This window comes from Zalophus californianus, chromosome 11 (assembly GCF_009762305.2).
Source record: "Zalophus californianus isolate mZalCal1 chromosome 11, mZalCal1.pri.v2, whole genome shotgun sequence".
Classification (NCBI taxonomy): Eukaryota; Metazoa; Chordata; class Mammalia; order Carnivora; family Otariidae; genus Zalophus; species Zalophus californianus.
In genome coordinates, this window is record NC_045605.1 from 90,453,145 (window position 1) to 90,475,911 (window position 22,767).

General features: G+C 37.9%; 1 long non-coding RNA gene across 2 annotated transcripts in view; it reads left to right on the forward strand.

Annotated features, from left to right (window-relative positions):
- The first annotated feature begins 718 nt into the window (after positions 1-718).
- Positions 719-22,767, forward strand: part of LOC113915064 — a 58,830-nt gene continuing 36,781 nt past the window's right edge. For both annotated transcript variants that reach the window (XR_003517580.1, XR_003517579.1), the window contains exon 1: positions 719-913. This is a non-coding gene — a long non-coding RNA (uncharacterized LOC113915064). The remainder of the gene's footprint in view (positions 914-22,767) is intronic.

Sequence of the window (22,767 nt, forward strand, 5' to 3'; positions counted from 1 at the left end):
AAGCCAGGGTTTTTCAGTATCAGCACTACTGGCATTTTGGGCGGAATAATTTTTTATGGAGGTCTGCCATGTGCATGACAGAATGTTTAACGCAGAGGCTCTTAGGTGGCTCAGTTATTGGGCATCCGTCTTCAGCTCAGGTCGGGGTCCCGGGGTCCTGGGATCAAGCCCCACATCAAGTTCCCTACTCTGTAGGAAGCCTGCTTCTCCCTCTCCCACTCCCCCTGCTTGTGTTCCCTCTCTCGCTGTCTCTCTGTCAAATAAATTAATAAAATCTTAAAAAAAAAAAAGAATGTTTAACGCATCTCTAACCTCTACCCTCTACATGCCAGTAGCCACTTTCCCCATCAACCCAAATTCCAACTTCCTAAATTGTCTGTAGACATTGCCAACGTCCCTTCGGAGGCAAAATTGACCTTAGTTGAAAACCACTGGTCTCAGGCACTAACTTAAAAATCACCCGCTTTAAAAATCCCATATTGGAGGTTTTGTACTTGATTTAGAATGTGGGTTATGTGCCACTGAATGTTTTGTCTTTATTAAAGACACAGTGTAAGAGCCCCATCTTAACAGCCTCTGACACCTGATAACTAAGGTTGGCTCATCAGCTCATATTTCCAGTGATGTTTTAGCAGCCCAGTGATATCATAGTGCTCTCTAAAGATTGTTGCCACGGGTGACTGCCCTGTTGGCTTGCCCCTTCATGCTGTTCAGCCATTAACCACTGGCCACACAGATCTGACTTCACAAGTTGAGCTATCATGTACCGAGGCCCAAGAATTGTTCAGTTTAGAAGGAACAGAATTTCTTCAAAGGTGAAATTTTTAAATGACTCTGCAATGTGGGCCATCTTAAGGGAGAAGCAGCTCTTTTGCACTCACATAGAATGCCCTAAAACCAAGAATCTATTCTTGTAAGTACTCTTAACACCTTACCAGTCATACATCAAAACATAACCATGGCATCAGAAAAACAAATTTGACAACATCAGGAAATAAATCTTCCATACCTGTACCGTAGTGCAAACGTGTATGTTAGACCGTTGCAATAGGATTCAGAAGGGAGCGAGTTGGGAGGCGGGGGCAGAGGAGAAATGTGATTGAATTATATTGTAACAGGAATAATATATATTTCTGTATTTCTTATCTAAGTATATTGCAGCCATCTAAAAATGCATATGTATTTTATTTTAAATTGTTGAAAAATATGATGTATATGAACCGACATTGATTGTGGGGATTTATTCGTGTTTATGTTTGAGCTCTTGAAGCCATGGCTGAGTAAGGAATATGGCTCATTAAAAGGCTGATCTAGGTGAAATTAAGTCTGTATTTTAATATATTTAAAAGACAGGTCTTATTAGACAGTTTTTATAAAAAATATTTTCAAATTTTGTAGTAATTTCTGTTTTAATGGAACCTGATCATATGTGTTGTTGATCTGAATCGTTACCCATTAACTTAAACCATAAATTTAATGGCAAAATCATGCCTTTTAAAAATATAAGGTGAACATATGTCAAAGATATTAACTTGATGATGAATGTGGGAACCATTAAAACCAATTCAGAGAAGAATCACATGAAGCACACATACATAGGAAATAAATTCTGAAATGAATTTGCAAATACATTAAAAAAAAAGGCCCATCCACAGGGCAACAATCAATTGCATTCCACTAGGAACAATTAATTTCCATCCTATGGGCAAAAATTACCTGCATTAATATTTTTCTACAACTTACAAAATTTTAAAATATCTCAAAGCCAATGAAAGATGTAGAAACCTGAATGGACAATGTAGACAATGTACCTACTAACCTTTTCTTCACATTTTAAGGTCTTCCAAAATTAGCCCTGACATTTTCTAAAACTGAAACATAATCTGTAGTTTTATATTGGTAATGTATTAAATAACCTGAATTTGTGCATTGATAATTGCTTAAATACAAGAAATAGAGTTCATTTACTCTCATTGCCCTCATGGAAATATTATAATCATTTTTTTTCGTATAAATTTCAATTGATTAGTATGTCATTATTTTGTTAAAGGAAGTCATACTAGAACTTTGTGGCAAGCTGTTTGTCACTTGTAAGTGTAATTATTATATAAAACTCGAATGGAGGTGCATTATTAAAATGTTTTAGGGTGCCTGAGTGGCTCAGTCGTTAAGAGTCTGCCTTCGGCTTAGGTCATGATCCCAGAGTGCTGGGATCAAGCCCCGCATCATCACATCGGGCTCCCTGCTCCGCGGGAAGCCTGCTTCTCCCTCTCCCACTCCCCCTGCTTGTGTTCCCTCTCTCCCTGTCTCTCTCTCTGTCAAATAAATAAATAAAATCTTTTAAAAAAATGTTTTAAATGGCATAATAGATTAACAAATAAAAGATCAGTTCTTTACACTAGTGATAATAATACTTTTAAATTAAATGGGCTGATTTTATTTTCACATGGACATTTTGAATATTTTAAATATGTTATTCATCATAATAAATGTTGGATATTTCATTAAATAGACAACAAATAGAAGAACTAAACTGACATAATTTGATGCCATATACCCATGGGGGTTTATTGTTGCCTGAAAAGAACAGAAATCTGATGCAAAATTAGAAGGAGCTATTTAAGCTCAGATTTCTGTTCTCCTTAGGAAACACTCCAAGTTGTCTGAATATTAACAGCACTTAGAAAAAATGGCTTAGCGTTTCACAGTGAAGAATACAATGATGTCAAATCCTTGGGTCGGGGTTAAAAAAAATAATAGCCAAACAAATTTAGAATTGAAATTAGTCAAAAATAAAATTTATCTCACTGCCGGCCCTGTCAAGATCACGGCCTCACCAGTTGTAGAGCAAAATGTGCAGTGAGAGTACCCCCTAGCGGTCAGATGCTAAAGCAACTTCTTAAGTGACAGTCATAAATGTATAGATGCGAAAAAATAGGATTTGAAGAGAAAACTGTCAAAAGAGAAGCAATATCCATTTTTAAAGAGAAACAGAGATTAAAAAAGGAGAAAGGCCTCTCAGCTGCCCCCCTGCTGCCATTCCCCAAGGCCGTCCCACTAGCTAAGTGCACAGACATGGCTGCTGGGTGGGTGTGGGTGTGGGTGTGTGTTTGAGAGAGAGGGGGAGAGAGAGAGTTTCTCGCCTGGTCACATTTATCACATGCCAATACTGTATCTTTTGTTTCCTCAGATTTAGGCAGTATTCATTCATGGTGTGAAATCTTTGGTTAAAACAAACCAAAAAATATTTTTATGTATCAAGTAGTATTGTATATTTCATTTCAAGCTAGAGCTACTGGGTTGTATTTTTGGTTTTTGTTTTGTTTTTTTTTCCTGCTCTAAATTTGTTGTAGTCTTGTGAATTTCTTTTTGGTTTCTCTCTTTAGCACTAATAGTGCCATTACGAATCTTCTTCCTGCATATAACCTACTCTTTTAGATACGCTCTGCAAAGAGAAGGGAAATAAGCACAAGTCTGTCTGGGGTTTCAGTCCTGTTAAAGGTTAAACAGACACTGTCCTGTGTATTTGTTGTCTTCACATGTGTGGGTATCTCCACATTTTCCCCAGAAAGACTAAAAATTGCTTTTGCTGTCTTATATGTGAGGTATATTTTATTTGTAAGATATATAGATATGGATAGATCACATACACAATATTGTATGTTACATATAAATACCGTTTGCTTCCTATTTTCCAAAAGTCCTCAAAACTGATAGTTTACAAATATTGCTGGTGTTCTTCCATTTTGTTTCCCTAATTTAAATTGGTACTTGAACCAGTAATTAGGGCAAAACAAACAAAATGTACCTTTTAGAAAAAATTATAAATTTTCTTTCTGTCTCATCTGTCACTGAGGAATGACTGCTCCATCAAAGTCAAAAGTTTAAACATTATAGACATTTAAAATAATGTAGGCTGTTTCCATATATTAATTAATAAATTAAACATAATTACCTTTATTCTGAAAATAATTTCCTTTAAACAATACGACTACGTGATTCACAGTATTTTACTGGAAGAGAAATGAAATTCTCTCCAAAGAGCTTGGCAGAGTGGATAACACTAAATAAATGTTAATTATACATTATTTTTCTTCATATACTTCTAGGTATGTTTTCTTTAATCATCTCTTTATACATTTCCAATTCTGTAAATATCAGTCACATGAGAAGAAGGTGGAAAGCTGGATTGGAAAGAGAAAGAGATCTTTTAAAATTGTGACCAATATATCTTGCTTTTGTACATTTTACAAAGAGGCTTGACCATGAGAACTCATTTTTAGGGAAACACTTAAGGGCTCTCTGAGTGAGGGCCCTCTGAAGCCTCAGTTTCATTCCGTTAATTATAAATACACACCTATTGATCTGGGTTACTAGAAGGAAGTTGGTATATGTTTCTTTATTATTTCAGGCTGCTGAACTATACAAGTTATGAAACCAGCTTTTGTTACTGTGCCCTTAAAAATACTTGGATAGAGGGACGTCTGGGTGGCTCAGTCAGTTAAACATCTGCTTTTTTTTTGTTTTAAGATTTTATTTATTTATCTGACAGAGACACAGCTAGAGAGGAAACACAAGCAGGGGGAGTGGGAGAGGGAGAAGCAGGCTTCCCATGGAGCAGGGAGCCCGATGCAGGGCTCGATCCCAGGACACCGGGATCATGACCTGAGCCGAAGGCAGACGCTTAATGACTGAGCCACCCAGGCGCCCCTAAGCATCTGCTTTTGGCTCAGGTCATGATCTTGGGGTCCTGGAATCAAACCCCACATCGAGCTCCCTGCTCAGTGGGGAGTCTGCTTCTCCCTCTCCCTCTTCCCCTTCCTCCAGCTTATGCATGCATGTTCTCTCTCTCTCTCTCAAATAAATAAATAAATAAAATCTTTTAAAAACTACTTGAATAGGGTAGCAACAAAGGAAAGTAAAAATAATAACATGAATAACATACTTTATTATCTATTGCACAACTGATAGATAGTAGATATATTCATCATTGCTAACCTTTTATTGCCTTACATGTATTTGAGATTAAATAGAAGGTCACTAAGTAAAGATAATTTTAGCAAAGTCTCACAATAATTATCCACTTATTTTTAATTACAAACTTTCAAATGGGATGCTCAGTCAAGACATAAGAAAAAAATTGTCTGAAGTCATCCTACAGGAAGGTGGTTGAAAAATTTTTTTCCCATAAAAGTCATGTTAAGGAAGCTTGTCCCTGGGCACTTCATCAAATTAGTAAAATAAAGACCATTTTACCATACTTTTAGTATTCTCAACAAATATTTGAAATATAAATAATCTGTAATCTTTCTATTTGACATGTGAGGTTTCAAGTTCTTCAATATTTTCAAATCTTCAAACATAGCTAACAACTTTGCCTGGTTCTCTTGTAAATGGTCATTTTTTAAAGCTTGTACTAGTTGGTCAATTCATGTTCTTCTGCACCCATGTAACTGAAGCAGCAGTTTCTCCCTTCACGCTCCTTTGGCACTCTAAAAATAGGGCAATTGCATATTTTGGCATATTTCTTTTTAAAAATCAGTGAACCTCAGTATTGAATAAATACTTTTATTTTGCCTTACAATATTGAAAAGACAAGACAAATCATTCTATATTTAATCTCTTTTTTATCTTTCAATATAATTATGTGATTTAATTCTAAAGTACAGATTTTCTCTTAGATCTCATGAGACATGCAATTTTGAAAACCAATGCTTGATGGTAAGGGATACATTTCATTCTGAAAACAGATAATTAAAAAAAATTGATTTCAACAAAAATGTGAATCGGCAATCCAGCAGTGTGAAGTACTGATAGTGTTCAGTTCCATACCCTTCTTCCCACTTCCAGTTGTGATTCTGCAGTCAGATACAAATGATCTTACTTTAATAAATCTTTCATTTCTAGCTTTCAAAATCAGGTTAAATACTTCTCTATGCAGTGGTCAAAATAGAACCTATAGCAAGTTTGGAGAGCGAAAGCAATTTTGGTTTATAATAGCAATAATATTTAGAATGGCAAGTTGTCTTTTATTTTATTTTTTTAAAGTTTTTTATTGTTGTTAATCACCATACATTACATCATTAGTTTTTGATGTAGTGTTCCATGATTAATTGTTTGTGCCAATGCTCCACGCAGAATGTGCCCTCTTTAATACCCATCACCAGGCTAACCCATCCCCCCACACCCCTCCCCTCTAGAAACCTCAGTTTGTTTTTCAGAGTCCATCGTCTCTCATGGTTTGTCTCCCCCTCCGACTTAATCCCCTTCATTCTTCCCTCCTGTTATCTTCTTCTTTTTCTTTTTTCTTAACATATGCTGCATTATTTGTTTCAGAAGTACAGATCTGTAATTCAACAGTCTTGCACAATTCACAGCGCTCACCATGGCACATACCCTACCCAATGTCTATCACCCAGCCACCCCATCCCACCCAACCCCCACCACTCCAGCAACCCTCAGTTTGTTTCCTGAGATTAAGAATTCCTCATATCAGTGAGGGTCATATGATACATGTCTTTCTCTGATTGACGTATTTCACTCAGCATAACACCCTCCAGTTCGATCCACGTCATTGCAAATGGCAAGATCTCATTCCTTTTTATGGCTGCATAATGTTCCATTGTGCATATATCCCACATCTTCTTTATCCATTCATCTGTCGATGGACATCTTGGCTCTTTCCACAGTTTGGCTATGGTGGACATTGCTGCTATAAACATTGGGGTGTACGTACCCCTTCAGATCCCTACATTTGCATCTTTGTGGTAAATACCCAGGAGTGCAATTGCTGGATCGTATGGTAGCTCTATTTTCAGCTTTTTAAGGAAGCTCCATACTGTTTTCCAGAGTGGCTGCACCAGCTTGCATTCCCACCAACAGTGTAGGAGGGTTGCCCTTTCTCCGCATCCCCGCCAACATCTGGCGTTTCCTGACTTGTTAATTTTAGCCATTCTTACTGGTGTGAGGTGGTATCTCATTGAGGTTTTGATTTGGATTTCCCTGATGCCGAGAGATGTTGAGCACTTTGTCATGTGTCTGTTGGCCATTTGGATGTCTTCTTTGGAAAAATGTCTGTTCATGTCTTCTGCCCATTTCTTGATTGGATTATTTGGTCTTTGGGTGTTGAGTTTGATAAGTTCTTTATAAATTTTGGATACTAGCCCTTTATCTGATATGTCATTTGCAAATATTTTCTCCCATTCTGTCAGTTGTTGTTTGGTTTTGTGGACTGTTTCTTTAGCTGTGCAAAAGCTTTTTATCTTGATGAAATCCCAATAGTTCAATTTTGCCCTGGCTTCCCTTGCCTTGGGCGATGTTTCTAGGAAGAAGTTGCTGCGGCTGAGGTCGAAGAGGTTGCTACCTGTGTTCTCCTTTAGGATTTTGATGGACTCCTGTCTCACGTTTAGGTCTTTTAACCATTTGGAGTCTATTTTTGTGTGTGGTGTAAGGAAATGGTCCAGTTTCATTCTTCTGCAGGTAGCTGTCCAATTTTCCCAACACCATTTGTGGAAGAGACTCTCTTCTTTCCATTGGACATTCTTTCCTGCTTTGTCAAAGATGAGTTGACCATAGAGTTGAGGGTCCATTTCTGGGCTCTCGATTCTGTTCCATTGATCTATGTGTCTGTTTTTGTGCCAGTACCATACTGTCTTGATGATGACAGCTTTGTAATAGAGCTGGAAGTCCAGAATTGTGATGCCGCCAGCTTTGCTTTTCTTTTTCAATATTCTTCTGGCTATTCGGGGTCTCTTCTGGTTCCATACAATTTTAGGATTAAATAATCTGAATCCATTTCTTTGAAAAAAGTGGATGGATTTGATGGGGATTGCTTTGAATGTGTAGATGGCTGTAGGTAGCATTGACATCTTCACAATGTTTGTTCTTCCAATCCATGAGCATGGAACGTTTTTCCATTTCTTTGTGTCTTCTTCAATTTCTTTCATGAGTATTTTATAGTTTTCTGAGGACAGATCCTTTGCCTCTTTGGTTAAATTTATTCCTAGGTATCTTATGGTTTGGGGCGCAATTGTAAATGGGATCGACTCCTTGATTAGTCTCTCTTCTGTCTTGTTGTTGGTGTATAGGAATGCCACTGATTTCTGTGCATTGATTTTATTGTCTGCTACTTGACTGAATTCCTGTATGAGTTCTAGCAGTTTTGGGGTGGAGTCTTTTAGGTTTTCCACATAAACTATCATATCATCTGCAAAGAGTGAGAATTTGACTTCCTCTTTGCCGATTTGGATGCCTTTGATTTCTTTTTGTTGTCTGATTGCTGTGGCTAGGACTTCTAATAATATGTTGAATAGCAGTGGTGAGAGTGGACATCCCTGCCACGTTCCTGACCTTAGGGGAAAAGCTCTCAGCTTTTCCCCATTGAGAATGATATTCGCTGTAGGATTTTCATAGATGGCTTTTATGATATTAAGGTATGTACCCTCTATCCCTATACTCTGAAGAGTTTTGATCAAGAAAGGATGCTGTACTTTGTCACATGCTTTTTCTGCATCTATTGAGAGGATCATATGATTCTTGTTCTTTCTTTTGTTAATGCATTGTATCACGTTGATTGATTTGCGGATGTTGAACCAGCCTTGCAGCCCAGGGATAAATCCCACTTGGTCGTGGTGAATAATCCTTTTAATGTACTGTTGGATCCTATTGGCTAGTAATTTGGTGAGAATTTTTGCATCCAGGTTCATCAAGGATATTGGTCTGTAATTCTCCTTTTTGATGGGGTCTTTGTCTGGTTTTGGGATCAAGGTAATGGTGGCCTCATAAAATGAGTTTGGAAGTTTTCCTTCCATTTCTATTTTTTGGAACAGTTTCAGGAGAATAGGTATTAATTCTTCTTGAAATGTTTGGTAGAATTCCCCTGGGAAGCCATCTGGCCCTGGGCTTTTGTTTTTGGGAGATTTTTGATGACTGCTTCAATTTCCTTAGTGGTTATAGGTCTGTTCAGGTTTTCTATTTCTTCCTGGTTCAGTTTTGGTAGTTGATACATCTCTAGGAATGCACCCATTTCTTCCAGGTTATCTAATTTGCTGGCATAGAGTTGCTCATAATATGTTCTTATAATTGTTTGTATTTCTTTGGTGTTGGTTGTGATCTCTCCTCTTTCATTCATGATTTTGTTGATTTGGGTCATTTCTCTTTTCTTTTTGATCAGCCTGGCCAGGGGTTTATCAATCTTGTTAATTCTTTCAAAGAACCAGCTCCTAGTTTCGTTGATCAGTTCTACTGTTCTTTTGGTTTCTAGTTCATTGATTTCTGCTCTGATCTTTATTATTTCTCTTCTCCTGCTGGGTTTAGGCTTTATTTGTTGTTTTTTTCTCTAGCTCCTTTAGGTGTAGGGTTAGGTTGTGTATTTGAGACCTTTCTTGTTTCTTGAGAAAGGCTTGTATTGCTATATACTTTCCTCTCAGGACTGCCTTTGCTGTATCCCAAAGATTTTGAACAGTTGTGTTTTCATTTTCATTGGTTTCCATGAATTTTTTAAACTTCTTTGATTTCCTGGTTGACCCATTCATTCTTTAGTAGGATGCTCTTTAGCCTCCATGTATTTGCGTTCTTTCCGACTTTCCTCCTGTGATTGAGTTCTAGTTTCAAAACGTTGTGGTCTGAAAATATGCAGGAAATAATCCCAATCTTTTGGTACTGGTTGAGACCTGATTTGTGACCTAGGATGTGATCAATTCTGGAGAATGTTCCATGGGCAGTAGAGAAGAATGTGTATTCCCTTGCTTTGGGATGGAATGTTCTGAATATGTCTGTGAAGTCCATTTGGTCCAGTGTGTCATTTAAAGTCTTTATTTCCTTGTTGATCTTTTGCTTAGATGATCTGTCCATTTCAGTCACGGGGGTGTTAAAATCCCCCACTATTATTTTATTGTTGTCAATGTGTTTCTTTGCTTTTGTTATTAATTGCCTTATATAATTGGCTGCTCCCATGTTAGGGGCATAGATATTTACAATTGTTAGATCTTCTTGTTGGATAGACCCTTTAAATAGGATAGAGGATCCTTCTTCATCTCTTATTACAGTCTTTGGTTTAAAATCTAGTTTGTCTGATATAAGGATTGCCACCCCAGCTTTCTTTTGGTGTCCATTAGCATGGTACATGGTTTTCAACCCCCTCACTTTTAATCTGGGGGTGTCTTTGGGTCTAAAATGAGTCTCTTGCAGACAGTATATTGATGGGTCTTGTTTTTTAATCCAATCTGATAGCCTATGTCTTTTGATTAGGGCATTTAGCCCATTTACATTCAGGGTAACTATTGAAAGGTATGAATTTAGTGCCATTGTATTGCCTGTAAGGTGACTGTTGCTGTATATTGTCTGTGTTCCTTTCTGATCTATGCTACTTTTAGGCTCTCTTTGCTAGAGGACCCCTTTCAATATTTCTTGGAGGGCTGGTTTTGTGTTTGCAAATTCCTTTAGTTTTTGTTTGTCCTGGAAGCTTTTTATCTCTCCTTCAATTTTCAATGACAGCCTAGCTGGATATAGTATTCTTGGCTGCATTTTTTTCTCATTTAGTGCTCTGAATATATCATGCCAGTCCTTTCTGGCCTGTCAGGTCTCTGTGGATAGGTCTGTTGCCAGTCTAATATTTCTACCATTGTAGGTTACATATCTCTTCTCCCGAGCTGCTTTCAGGATTTTCTCTTTGTCTCTGAGACTCGTAAGTTTTACTATTAGATGTCGGAGTGTTGACCTATTTTTATTGATTTTGAGAGGGGTTCTCTGTGCCTCCTGGATTTTGATGCCTGTTTCCTTCCCCACATTAGGGAAGTTCTCTGCTATAATTTGCTCCAATATACCTTCTGCCCCTCTCTCTCTTTCTTCTTCTTCTGGGATCCCAGTTATTCTAATGTTAGTTCATCTTATCGTATCACTTATCTCTCGAATTCTGCCCTCGTGATCCTGTAGTTGTTTCTCTCTCTTTTTCTCAGCCTCTTTATTTTCCATCATTTGGTCTATATCGCTGATTCTCTCTTCTGCCTCATTTATCCTAGCAGTTAGTGCCCCCATTTTTGATTGCACCTCATTAATAGCCTTTTAGATTTCGACTTGGTTAGATTTTAGTTCTTTTATTTCTCTGGAAAGGGTTTCTCTAATAACTTCCATGCTTTTTTTCAAGCCCAGCTAGTATCTTTAAAATCAGTATTCTGAACTCTAGGTCCGGCATCGTACTAATGTCCGTATTGAGTATGTCCCTGTGAGACGGTACTACCTCTTGTTCTTTTTGCTGAGGTGATTTTTTTTGTCTTGTCATTTTGTCCAGAGGAGAATAGATGAATGAGAGAACAGAATGCTAACTGGTTAACAATGTCCCCAGCAAATATACTCTATACAAATCAGAAACTACCTGAAACCAGGGGAAAAGAAAGGGAAAGAAAGAAAAAAGAAAGAGAAAAGAAAATAAAAAAGGAAAAAGAAAAAGGTAAAAACAATCAAAAACAGAACAAAACAAAAAATAAAACAGAATATGATCAAATATGTTCAGACTAGTGCATAGATCAGTGCCACACATTAGATTTTGGGCGTATTTTGGTCTGTTAGAAGAAAGTGCCTCCTAAAATTTTAAAGGAAGACAGACTTATATATGTACAAATTAAGGGCTGATACAATGAAGGGATGGAAGATGAATGTAAAGATGAAAATTATAGAAGATTTTATAAAAGGAATTGATAAGATAAGAAGTTGTTTGAGAAAAGAAAGAAGAAGATCTAGAAAAAAAGAAAAGAAAAAAAAAGGGAGAGAATGTGATCAGGCAGGAGACTAGAACAAAGCCATACACTAGTGATTTAGGGTATATTTTGATCTGTTAGAAGAAACTGTATTTCAAAATTTTAAAGAGAGAACAACTTATATATATACATATATATATATATATATATGCCAAAAATATGTGTAACTACTATAAAGGGATAAAATATGACTCTAAAAATGAAAAATAAAAAATGTGTTTTTGAAAAAGGGATTGATAAGATGTTAGTTGAAAAAGGGAAAAAGAAAAATTAAAAAAAAACAGTTAAAAAAAGTTAACTTTGAAAAACTAATGAATCATGGTAAAAAAGCCATGAATTCTATGTGCAGTATTCCCCTAGCGCTGGAGTTCTCCCGTTCTCCTTGATCGGTAAACTTGGTCTTGGCTTGCTGGCTGTTTGTGCTGATCTTCTGGTGGAGGGGCCTGTTGCCGTGGTTCCCAAATGTCTTTGCTGGAGGCGGAATTGCCCCACCCTTGTGAGTCCGGGCTAAGTAAGCTGCTGGGGTTTGCTCTCAGGAGCTTTTGTTCCCTGCAAGCTCTGGTACAGCTTTGGAGGACAAGGGTGAAAATGGTGGCCTCCCAATCTCCGCCCAGTGGAGCTGAGAACTCGGGGCCCTGCTCCTCAGTGCCCTCCCAGAGAAAAGCAGTCACTCCCGTCTCCCCGGTCTCTGGCCGCACTCCGTGCTCACCCGGCCTCTGACCAAGCATTTCTATCTCTGGCATGCAACTTGGTGTGGAGTCTCCAAACCCAGCAGATCCCTGCGGCGCGCTCCCGCGCCGCTCCTCCCAGGGAGGAAGGGGAGTCTCCCCGGCTCTGCCGCTTGTTGGGTCCCTGCTGGAGGAGCAGTGGCCCGACTCGGCCGCGGATCACAGTCTATGGCAACCCCAAGCTGAGAGCCTGCGCCTCGGCTCCGTCTCTGCAGCTGGCTTCCCCGCTCTGATACCTGGGAGCTCTGCTGCACTCAGGCACCCCCAGTTTTTCTGTGACCCCGAGGGTCCTGAGACCACACTGTCCCGTGAGGGTTCCACCCCCCGCTTAGCCACTGGAGCAACGTCCCTCTGCGGAACCAACTTCTAAAGGTTCCGATTTTGTGCTCCGCAGCTTTATCACTTGCCAGAAGCGGCCGGCGGAGGCCCCCTCCCCCACCGTCTATCCTCCTGAATATCGCCTCGGATTCACTTCTCCGCAGGTCCTACCTTCCAGTAAGTGGTCGTTTCTCTGTTCAGAGAGTTGTTGCTACTCTCCTCTTCGATCTCCTGTTGAGTTCGTAGGTGTTCAGAATGGTTTGATCCCTATTCAGCTGAATTCCTGAGACCAGATGAAATCCACGTCTCCTACTCCTCTGCCATCTTGCTCCACTCCCGGCAAGTTGTCTTTTAAAATGAAAGATACCATCACCTAAAATCACGAAGAAACCCTTATAAGTTAAATGATCTCAGGAAAAAAAATTATCTTCTGCTTCATGTACAAAAATATTGCATACACTGGGAAGTTACACTTTAATATTTGATTAAACAAACACTCCACACAAAATGTAAGGACTACTTCCTATATTTTCTATATTTCTTTTTTTTTAAGATTTTATTTATTTATTTGACAAAGAGAGAGCACGAGAGCAGGAACACAATCAGGGGGAGTGGAAGAGCGAGAAGCAGGCTTCCGGCTGAGCAGGGAGCCCGATATGGGACTCGATCCCAGGACCCTGGGATCACGACCTGAGCGGAAGGCAGCCACTCAACGACTGAGCCACCCAGGCACCCTATTTTCTATATTTCTTTAACCAAAAAGATTTTGTAGAGATTCACTTGGTATATGTGTCTGTATTTTGTGTATGTGTGTAAAGAGTGCTATTGTTGTTTTCTTGAGTTTTACTTTCTTAATAGAAATTTATATTATGTTGTTGGATATACCCTTCAAAGTATACACCCTGATGGCAATTGTGAAATGATCTCATAGAGCTGCACTGTTTAACCTAAAAAACATAGCTCTGTGGGATTATTTTAGAATATATATTACATATATTAATTTTATATATGCTATAATTTTATAATTTTTTAGTGCACAAAATTGTTACACTAGAAACTTTGTCCATTCTTCTTGTCTTTAAGCAATGTGCTTCTTCTTTTGGTGGTAAGATTATTATTATTTTTTTTAAGCTTCTCCTAAACTTTTAAAATCCCTGCTTTGGTATAAAACTAAAAAAAAAATTATTAACTGACATATGACTTCTGGATATAGAACTACTGAGCATACCTATCTAGGAACATTTGTCACAAGACTAATTTATAATGTATTCAAAAACTACGATTCTTTATTTTAGAACTCTTATTTAGGAGTTATGACTCCCAGGTCCTTATCCTCCTGGTAATGTTTGTGTAGCTTTTGAAAACTGGAGTATTCTAAAGGTTTGCTGACAATACCATTTTCTTCCCTGGGGTCAGAAAGCATGAGGCCAGGGTGCTGTAACCTCTTTCACCTTTTCCCTCATGAGATATCTCTGACCTATGAACGCCTCTGTGCTGAGCCTTTAAGCAAAGCTTATCCAACAGCTGTTCCTGAATCTCACCTGGCAAGGGAGCTAAGATCTATTGATTATCTTTTTTTCCAAACTCTATGCCTTTATTAAATGAATTCTCCCTGAGTTCTGTGGTTTCATGTTCCGTAGGGCTGGGTTTCCAATAGATAGGAGGTAAAGCTAGAGCACAGATTTCCCTGTACTTGTTTTCTAATAAAGTAAGTGCTTTATTGAAAATCCCAACAATGAAAATGCGTCATTAAAATTTGGGGTAAAACTTGAAGGTATAAACAAGTTGTTGAAATGGTGATCACTATGCCTCTTTGCAGCGCCCCCTCCTCTCATGATAACCCACATTTGTCTCTGAACAACTTTGTAGTTTGGGCTGTACCTCTGTTCTTCCTCACCTGGAAATTTGCCTCAGCACATCCCCATATCCGAGTAAGTGGCATAAATCCAGTCTCCAAAGCATTGGTGAGTAAGTGGTTCCTTGAGAATATAGAAGCAAGTTACAACCCACAGCACAAAAATAAATCCAAGTTCTGCAAATTATACCTCTGCTTTCTCTTTCTCCCACCTTATATTCTTCTTTCTCTATTTCAAAGGATCTCCCACTCCTGTCCCCAAACTCCGTCTCTCCAGTATCTCTGTGCAACTTGTTCAGCCTCCCTCAGCTTCCAGGATCTCTTCTCCCCCGCCCCTTAATCCTCTTTCTTATGTAAAACAATTTAATCCTGCCAAAATCTCTCCAATTTGCATACTTACACCCTCACTTAGAGAAATTGGGATCTTCAGAAGATATCACTTTTTTTAGAGGTAAAATGAATTCTAACAATGTGTGGGTGTTTGCTCTTGCACACATTCTTTGATCTGTCGCATACCGATCATCATACATTTAAAAAGAGTTGTCATGCCCTGGAGAGCAATATTTTCTTGCCTAGTATTTATCAATGTATACGGAGGAGAATCCTTCACAGAAAGACAGAAGTTAACATCACATCACTCTTCTATCCTGAAAGCATAAATCCCAGTGGGACCATGGCTTGGACCCACCTATATGACCTATTCAGGTTTTGTGATTGGTCTTCCCATACAGACTCTAGTCCCTTCTTTTTCTTTTACATTTGACAGTACAGAAGCTGATTCTCATTCTTTATCCACCATCCTATCTCTTTGGATTGTTGAACATCAACTTTTTCCGTAATGCTTGGATACGTTTTACTCTCTCAATGGACCCAGACTTTAGTTCACTGGTTCAGATTGTGCATTTCAACCCATTTCAACAGCTTGGGGCTGACAGGTTAACTAGAAAGACCAGAGAAATACACTAGCCCACAAGGTAAGAAATATTTACCTAAATATTATAAATTTTAAAATATGCTTAGCCTTCTAAAATAACAAATGCCTAAGTCATATATGGTTTGATCACTTACCACTAAGCTACCTCATCTCATTTTCATTTTCGGGCTCACAGTTTTCTCATCTTGAAACTATAATAGTGAACTAAATAATTTTGCATGTATCTTCCAGCTATAAAATGCAATCTTTTCATTGCACTAGTGTGTGTTTAACTCTGTATCTAACTATCTAACTCTAGTCTGTTTTTTTGACATAAAAGACTGACATTTTGCTTTATGCAGCTCCAGGTTCAAGTGCAAAGAGAGAGTGGGAGGAGAGACAGAGAGACAGAGATTTCCAATTTCTCTGCAGTAAGTTTTTCCCAGCCAGAATGAAGTCATTTCATGATTTTCTACATGTCTATACCTGTCCAACTCCATGCTCTTTGGAGTTAGTATCTCTATTTCATAATAGAATAATTTCTTTTACTAGGAATGGTCAACTTCCTATTTGTTCCATATTTGTCTATGAAGACCAAATTTCTTAAAAGATGAAGACTTCTATTTTTGCAGAATATTCAAAACACAATAGAGGAGAAAATATCTGTTGGTTTCTAAAACAAACTTTTTTTTTTTTTCAGGCAATCAGATATTACTGTTTGGTTGTTGTTCTTTTTTAAGCTTATATTCCTAAAGACCTGAGGTAAATGACATTTAGGTATGTATTGCTTTAATCGAAGGCAAAGCTTTCATTCTGCCTCTGAAGCTATTCTCTATGCATTGTTGCCTCTTCTTAAATTGTAAACCCTAGGGTCTCTTGTTTTTTTTTTTTTTTTTTTTTTATTCCATCCACCTATCTTTTGCCTAAACCTGTCACTTTTAGCTTCATCTCACCTGTAACACTCTGCCCCTTCCTCAGAGCCCCTAGTGCAGCTGTCTTCTGTGCACCCATCTCAGTATGCATACATCACTGCCACTCCTATTTCACGTGGATGACACTGACCGTGACTGCTTCCTGTGCACAAATAGAACAAAGGAAGAGCCCACCACAAAATAATGCTTCTCCAAAGGCTGCAGCCCATAATTGAAATCTGGTTGCATTTGCAGCTTGGTAATTCTAGAATTTCAAAAAGAAGCCTCTTTGCTGATAGCTTTATGCAGGGCTGATCTGTCTGACACTGTTATTTCCCAGTTTACCTGTCTGATACACTGTGTAGAGCTGTGCTTTGGCAAATGTGCACTTCTGCACTTGAACCAGGAGGGATTGAATTAAACTTACTGCAAATAAGCATTTATTTATTTATTTGACAGCTGTTACAAAGATAAGGTCATGCCTATATTGAACCTGATTACACATGTGAATTAGGAGATGAGCCTGTGCATTATGGAAGGGATTACTCATATCACAAAAGAATTCACTTCATGGTTTCATTAAAAAGTGGCTATCGCTTTTAAAATGATTCTTTAGTTCGAGTCAATTGCTAAAACTCAAGCACTCTAAGATCACATAGATTGAGGTCCCCCACACTTTTTTGTTCCAACTCTATTTTATTAGCTATATACACAACAGGTATATATGCAAGCATAACTCGGAGATATTGCAGGTTTGGTTTCAGACCACCACAATAAAGTAAGTATTGCAATAAAGTGAGTCAAATGAATGTTTCACTTTCCCAGTGCATATAAAAAGTTATGTTTACACTAAACTGTATTCTGGTAAGTATGCAATAGCGTTATGTCTAAAAACCAATGTACAGACCTTAATTAAAAACACTTACTTGCTAAAACGTGCTTATCATCATCTAAACTCCAGCAAACCATAATCTTTTAGCTAGTGGAGGGTGCTGCCTTCGTGTTGAGGGCTGCTGACTGATCAGGGTGGTGGGTGCTGAAGTTTGGGGTGGCTGTGACCATTTCTTAAAATAAGATGACAATGAAGTTTGCCACATCAATTGACTCTTTCTTTCACAAACAACTTCTTTGTATCCTGTGATGCTGTTTGGTAGCATTTTACCCACAGTAGAACTTCTTTCAACATTGGAGTCAGTCCTCTCAAACCCTGCTGCTGCTTTATCAACTAAGTTGATGTAATACTCTAAATCCTTTGTTGTTTCAACGATCTTCACAGCATTGTCACCAGGAGTAGGTTCCATCTCAAGAAACCATTTTTTTTTTACTCTTCCATGAGAAAAAACTCTTAAGCCATTTAAGTTTTATCATGAGACCACAGCAATTCAGTCACATCTTCAGGCTCCACATCTAATTCTAGTTTTCTATTTCCACATCTGCAGTTACCACTTCCACTGAAGTCTTGAACCCCCCCCAAAGTCATCCTTGAGGGTTAGGACCACTTCTTCCAAATTCCTGTGAATGTAGATATTTTCACCTCTTGTCATGAATCACAAATGTTCTTAATGACATCTAAAAAGGCGAATCCTTTTCAAAAGATTTTCACTTTAAAGTCAAAATCACGCCTTGATCCATGGGCTGCAGAATGGATGCTTTATTAACAGCATGAAGACAACATCAATCTCCTTGTACATCCCTATCTGAGCCTTTAGGTGACCAGGTGCCATGTCAATGAGCAGTCATAATTTGAAAAAAATCTTTTTTTTGAATAGTAGGTCTCAATGTTGGGATTAAAATATTCAGTAAACCATGTAGTTATAAACAGATGTGCTGTCATCCAGGCTTTGATGTTCCATTTACAGAACACAGGCAGAGAAAATTTAGCATAATTCTTAAGGACCCCCAAGATTTTCAGAATGTTAATGATCATTGGCTTCAGATGAAAATCACCAGTTGCGGGGCGCCTGGGTGGCTCAGTTTGTTAAGCGGCTGCCTTCGGCTCAGGTCATGATCCCAGGGTCCTGGGATTGAGCCCCGTGTCAGGGTCCCTGCTCAGTGGGGAGCCTGCTTCTCCCTCTCCCTCTGCCTGCCTCTCTGCCTACTTGTGCTCTCTCTCTCTCTCTCTCTCTGTCAAATAAATAAATAAAATCTTTAAAAAAAGAAAAAGAAAATCACCAGTTGCATTTGTCCCTAACAAGAGAGTCAGTCTGTCATTTTAAGCTTTGAAGCCAGGCATTGACTTCTCCTCTCTAGCTATGGAAGTCCTAGATGGCTTCTTTCAATAGAAGGCTACTTCATCTACATTAAAAATCTGTGGTTTAAGGTAGCCACCCTTCATTATTTTAGCTAGATTTTCTGGAGAACTTGCTGCAGAACCTATTTCAGCATTTGCTGCTTCACCTTGCTTTTTTTTTTTTTTTTATGAAGACAGCTTCTTTCCTTAAACCTCATAAACCAATCTCTGCTAGCTTCAAACTTTTCTTCTGCAGCTTCCTCACCTCTTTCAGCCTTTATAACATTGAAGAGAGTCAGGAGAGTTAGCCTAATCCTTGCTCTGGATAAGGCCTTGGCTTAAAGGAAATGTTGTGTCTGGTTTGATCTTCTATAGAGACCAATAAAACTTTCTCCATATCAGCAATAAGGCTGTTTCTCTTCTTACCTTTCAGATGTTTATTGAAGTAGCACTTTTAATTTCTTTCAAGAACTTTTCCTTTGCCCTCACAACTTGGCTACCTGGTGCAAGAGGACTAGTTTTTGGCCTATCTTGGTTTTCAACATACCTTCCTTACCTGGCTTAATCATTTCTAACTTTCAGTTTAAAAAGTGAGAGACATGTGACTCTTTCCTTCACTTAGAGGCCATTATAAGGTTACTAATTGGTCTAATTTTCAATATTGTTGTGTCTTGGGAAATAGGGAAGCCTGAGGAGAGAGAGAGAGATGAGAGCATGGTCAGTCTGTGAAGCAGTCAGAACATAAATACTGATCAATTAAATTTGCTGTCTTATAGGGGTGTAGTTCATCATGTCCTAAAACAATTATGATAGTACCATCAAAGATCACTGACAACAGACCACCATAATAAATATAATAATAATGAAGCAAATTGAAATATTACAAGAATTTCCAAAATGTGACACAGAAACAATTAAGACATGAGCAAATAATGTTGAAAAAATGGCACCAGTAGACTTGCTTGAGGCAGAGTTGCCACAAAACTTTAATTTGTAAAAATTATAATATCTGAAAAGCACAGTAAAGCAAAGCACAATAAAACAAGTCATGCCTATATCTACTTTCAGGAAGAAAGATGGATATCATGTGGAAACAGATAATTTTATTGTACCAAATGGTATATTGAAAGAACTCGGTTCTCTTTTAATTTTCAAACCTTTTGCTGGAATATTAAGATTAATGAGAACTAATTTTTTATTTGTATTAGCTTTTTTACTCCTGGGAATTAAGAGAATACTTTGCATCAGGAACAAAATGAAAGTGTGGGAATCAGATCTTTGAATTATTTTTATTCATGAGAGGAGAGTTAGTAAATTTAATTAAATAATTTAACTTAATTAACCAAATTTCACACCCAGGAAAGGAATTTTCAGGAGATCCTATAACTAAAGGGGTAGAAGGGGAAGATTACAAAAATGTGTTCCAAGCTTCTGTGAATGAAAGACAGTTTTATAGTAATCTTTAAACTTTGTTTGTTTGTTGTTTTTACTAGGTTCCTTGAACCTAAATTTCTTGGTTGAGTATAGATTTCAAATAAACTCTTTAAAAAGGACTTAGTTTTATGGAATTAGCTATACTGTATTTTAAATCTCAACTCTGTGTACAATGATTCCTTGGAGAAAAGATAGCTTTATTCTAAGGTTGTTTTGTCCTTATAGAAGATACACTCTCCAGATTGTTTCCAACAAAGACTTGGCTTTTAATAAATTTAATTATCTAACAAACAGTAAAGGAAGAGGGCAGCTCCACTGCATAACATTGATGTCTTTGAGTAAAATGAAAGTACTGTAAGACTTGGAGTAGGCTAGCTGGCTTATTGTTACAACTCTGCTACTAGAAAAAAATGTCACCCTAAAATGCCATCTTAAAATCTCTGGACTTCTTTTTCCACATGTGTTAAATGAGGGTTATACCAACCCTAGACAGCTCACAGAATGTGGTGATGACAATTAGAAAACTGATTTGAAACCATTTGAAAGTACAAAAATAATTTCTCAGTAGTTTGAAACAAGAAAAAATATTTTAATATCTATTTAAAGGGAGAGACAAACACCAGTGCATCTTAGATCTTTAATAGGGAGATCTAGAATAATTTTGATCTTAAGAAGAATTTAGCACTTCATCACTGTAAGTCACCTTTGACATATGGAGCTATTATTATCCACTAAATAGCCTTTTTACAACTTGAAACTAAAAAAATAAGCCCCATATAATTCTACAATTCCCTAATATCTACTTAAATATGTAGAATAAATTGGTGAGGGGTAATATCATATAAGCATATTCTTTGGGTCTTAGAATTTCATCACAACCCACCCAAATCCTAGGTTCTGGGAATTATACACAAATTAAAAGGACCTACCTTGACAGAGAAGGCAAATTCCCTCCCCCAAAACAAACAAAACAGTATTCCAGGGACAACAGATGGGATAGCTGATGAATTCATCCTTCTATAATTTTCTTCCATTGTTTACTTATAAATTAAACGTCCTGATTGATGGGGCGTGTTGTCCTTGAGATTTACTTCAATTGGTTAGAACATGTTGCCTGAAAAGCCAGAGATAAGAGTTTATGGCACCAAAAGAGCCAGATGGCTTTTCACTATTCCGTAGCTTGAGTGGGTCAGAATAATACCATCAGCTCTCAGGAAGTGGGTTGTATTAATGGCCTGCCAGTGCTGATCAATGGCATCTACACAGTACACAGGAATGACACAGTGTGCGGTTTCTCATCATTCCCCACCTTGCTCTTCTCTTTTACATACATCTTCATAGGTTTTCCTTGAGGTGCATGTGTATATGTGTGTGTGTATAGATATTAGATATAATTTACAAGTGTAAATAGCATGCCTCCTTATAGTAGTCTCTCTCCAAATATTAGTCAAAATCTAAGTCATGTCATCTCATGAGGGAAAATGAAAGTAAAACCTGAACGTCATTTGTTTTAATTTCAGTGATCCCCCAAAGGTGATGTAAGGAAGAAATCCATTTCTGCTCTGTGTTAGCTAGGCTCTTCAAGTTGCATGGAACTTGGTACATTTGGAATCTTCCCAGTATTGACATGGGTCCTTGGGACAAATTATTCTTTTTGTACCAGGGTCCTGAAAATAAATGCCACTTTATAGAAAGAAATTTTCTCTTTCTTTATAAAGTTATATCTCCAAATAGTAGGGTCCTGTAAGCCTTAAATGTAAAACAGGCTGATGGAAATTGACTATAATACAGAACATTTAGGACCCAAGTGAAAAGGCTGTGTTTGAATTGAGGGCATAATGGACTATATAATTTAAAATATGTTTCCTGTGCTGAGATATCCCCATAATCCCTAAATACGTGGGTATTCAATTTAGTTATTGACAGGAATATGATGCCTTATGGTCATAATTTTGGAGCAGTCTGGGTAACACATTAGGTCCCCAGTGTTTGCTTTTCTGTTGTACTTGTATGAATCAGCTATCCTCTCTTGTACAAATCAGTAACTGGGTTAGGCAGCTATAAACAGAGTCCTCAAAACCCTCCATTAAGAGTTAAGGGACTATATGAAGAGAGTAATGGCACATCTACAAAGAAAACTGAGAAATAGGACTATGTAACTGGGTACATGGCTGCCTACAATAACTGTGTGTGATGGTGGAGGTAATGGCGGTGAAGAGGGTTCCCTTAGAAGGACAGAGAAAATTATAATGGTTAGACAATTAGTATTCTCTGACATTAGGCAAAGCCTCATGGAAGGCCCTGGTTTGTTGGCCCCAAATAGTAACAGAACGCAGCTTGACTATTCTCTACCTTCATGCACTGCTTAGATTAAGAAAGCTCCAACCTTTGATGGCACAATTGTCTAGGAGTATCTCCTTTCTTCATCAATGGCTCAAGGAAAGGCAGAAGGCAATAATCAAGTTTGTAATTGTTTTATAGATACCCTGTGCATTCATTAAAGGTCTCCATTGAAATGTCACTCAGTTAGAACAAAACAAAACGGGGTTCTTTTCAGTTGAAACTCTGAACTAGATACGTTGCCCTATATTGATCTAACATATTCAGTTGATGAGTGTTTTTATA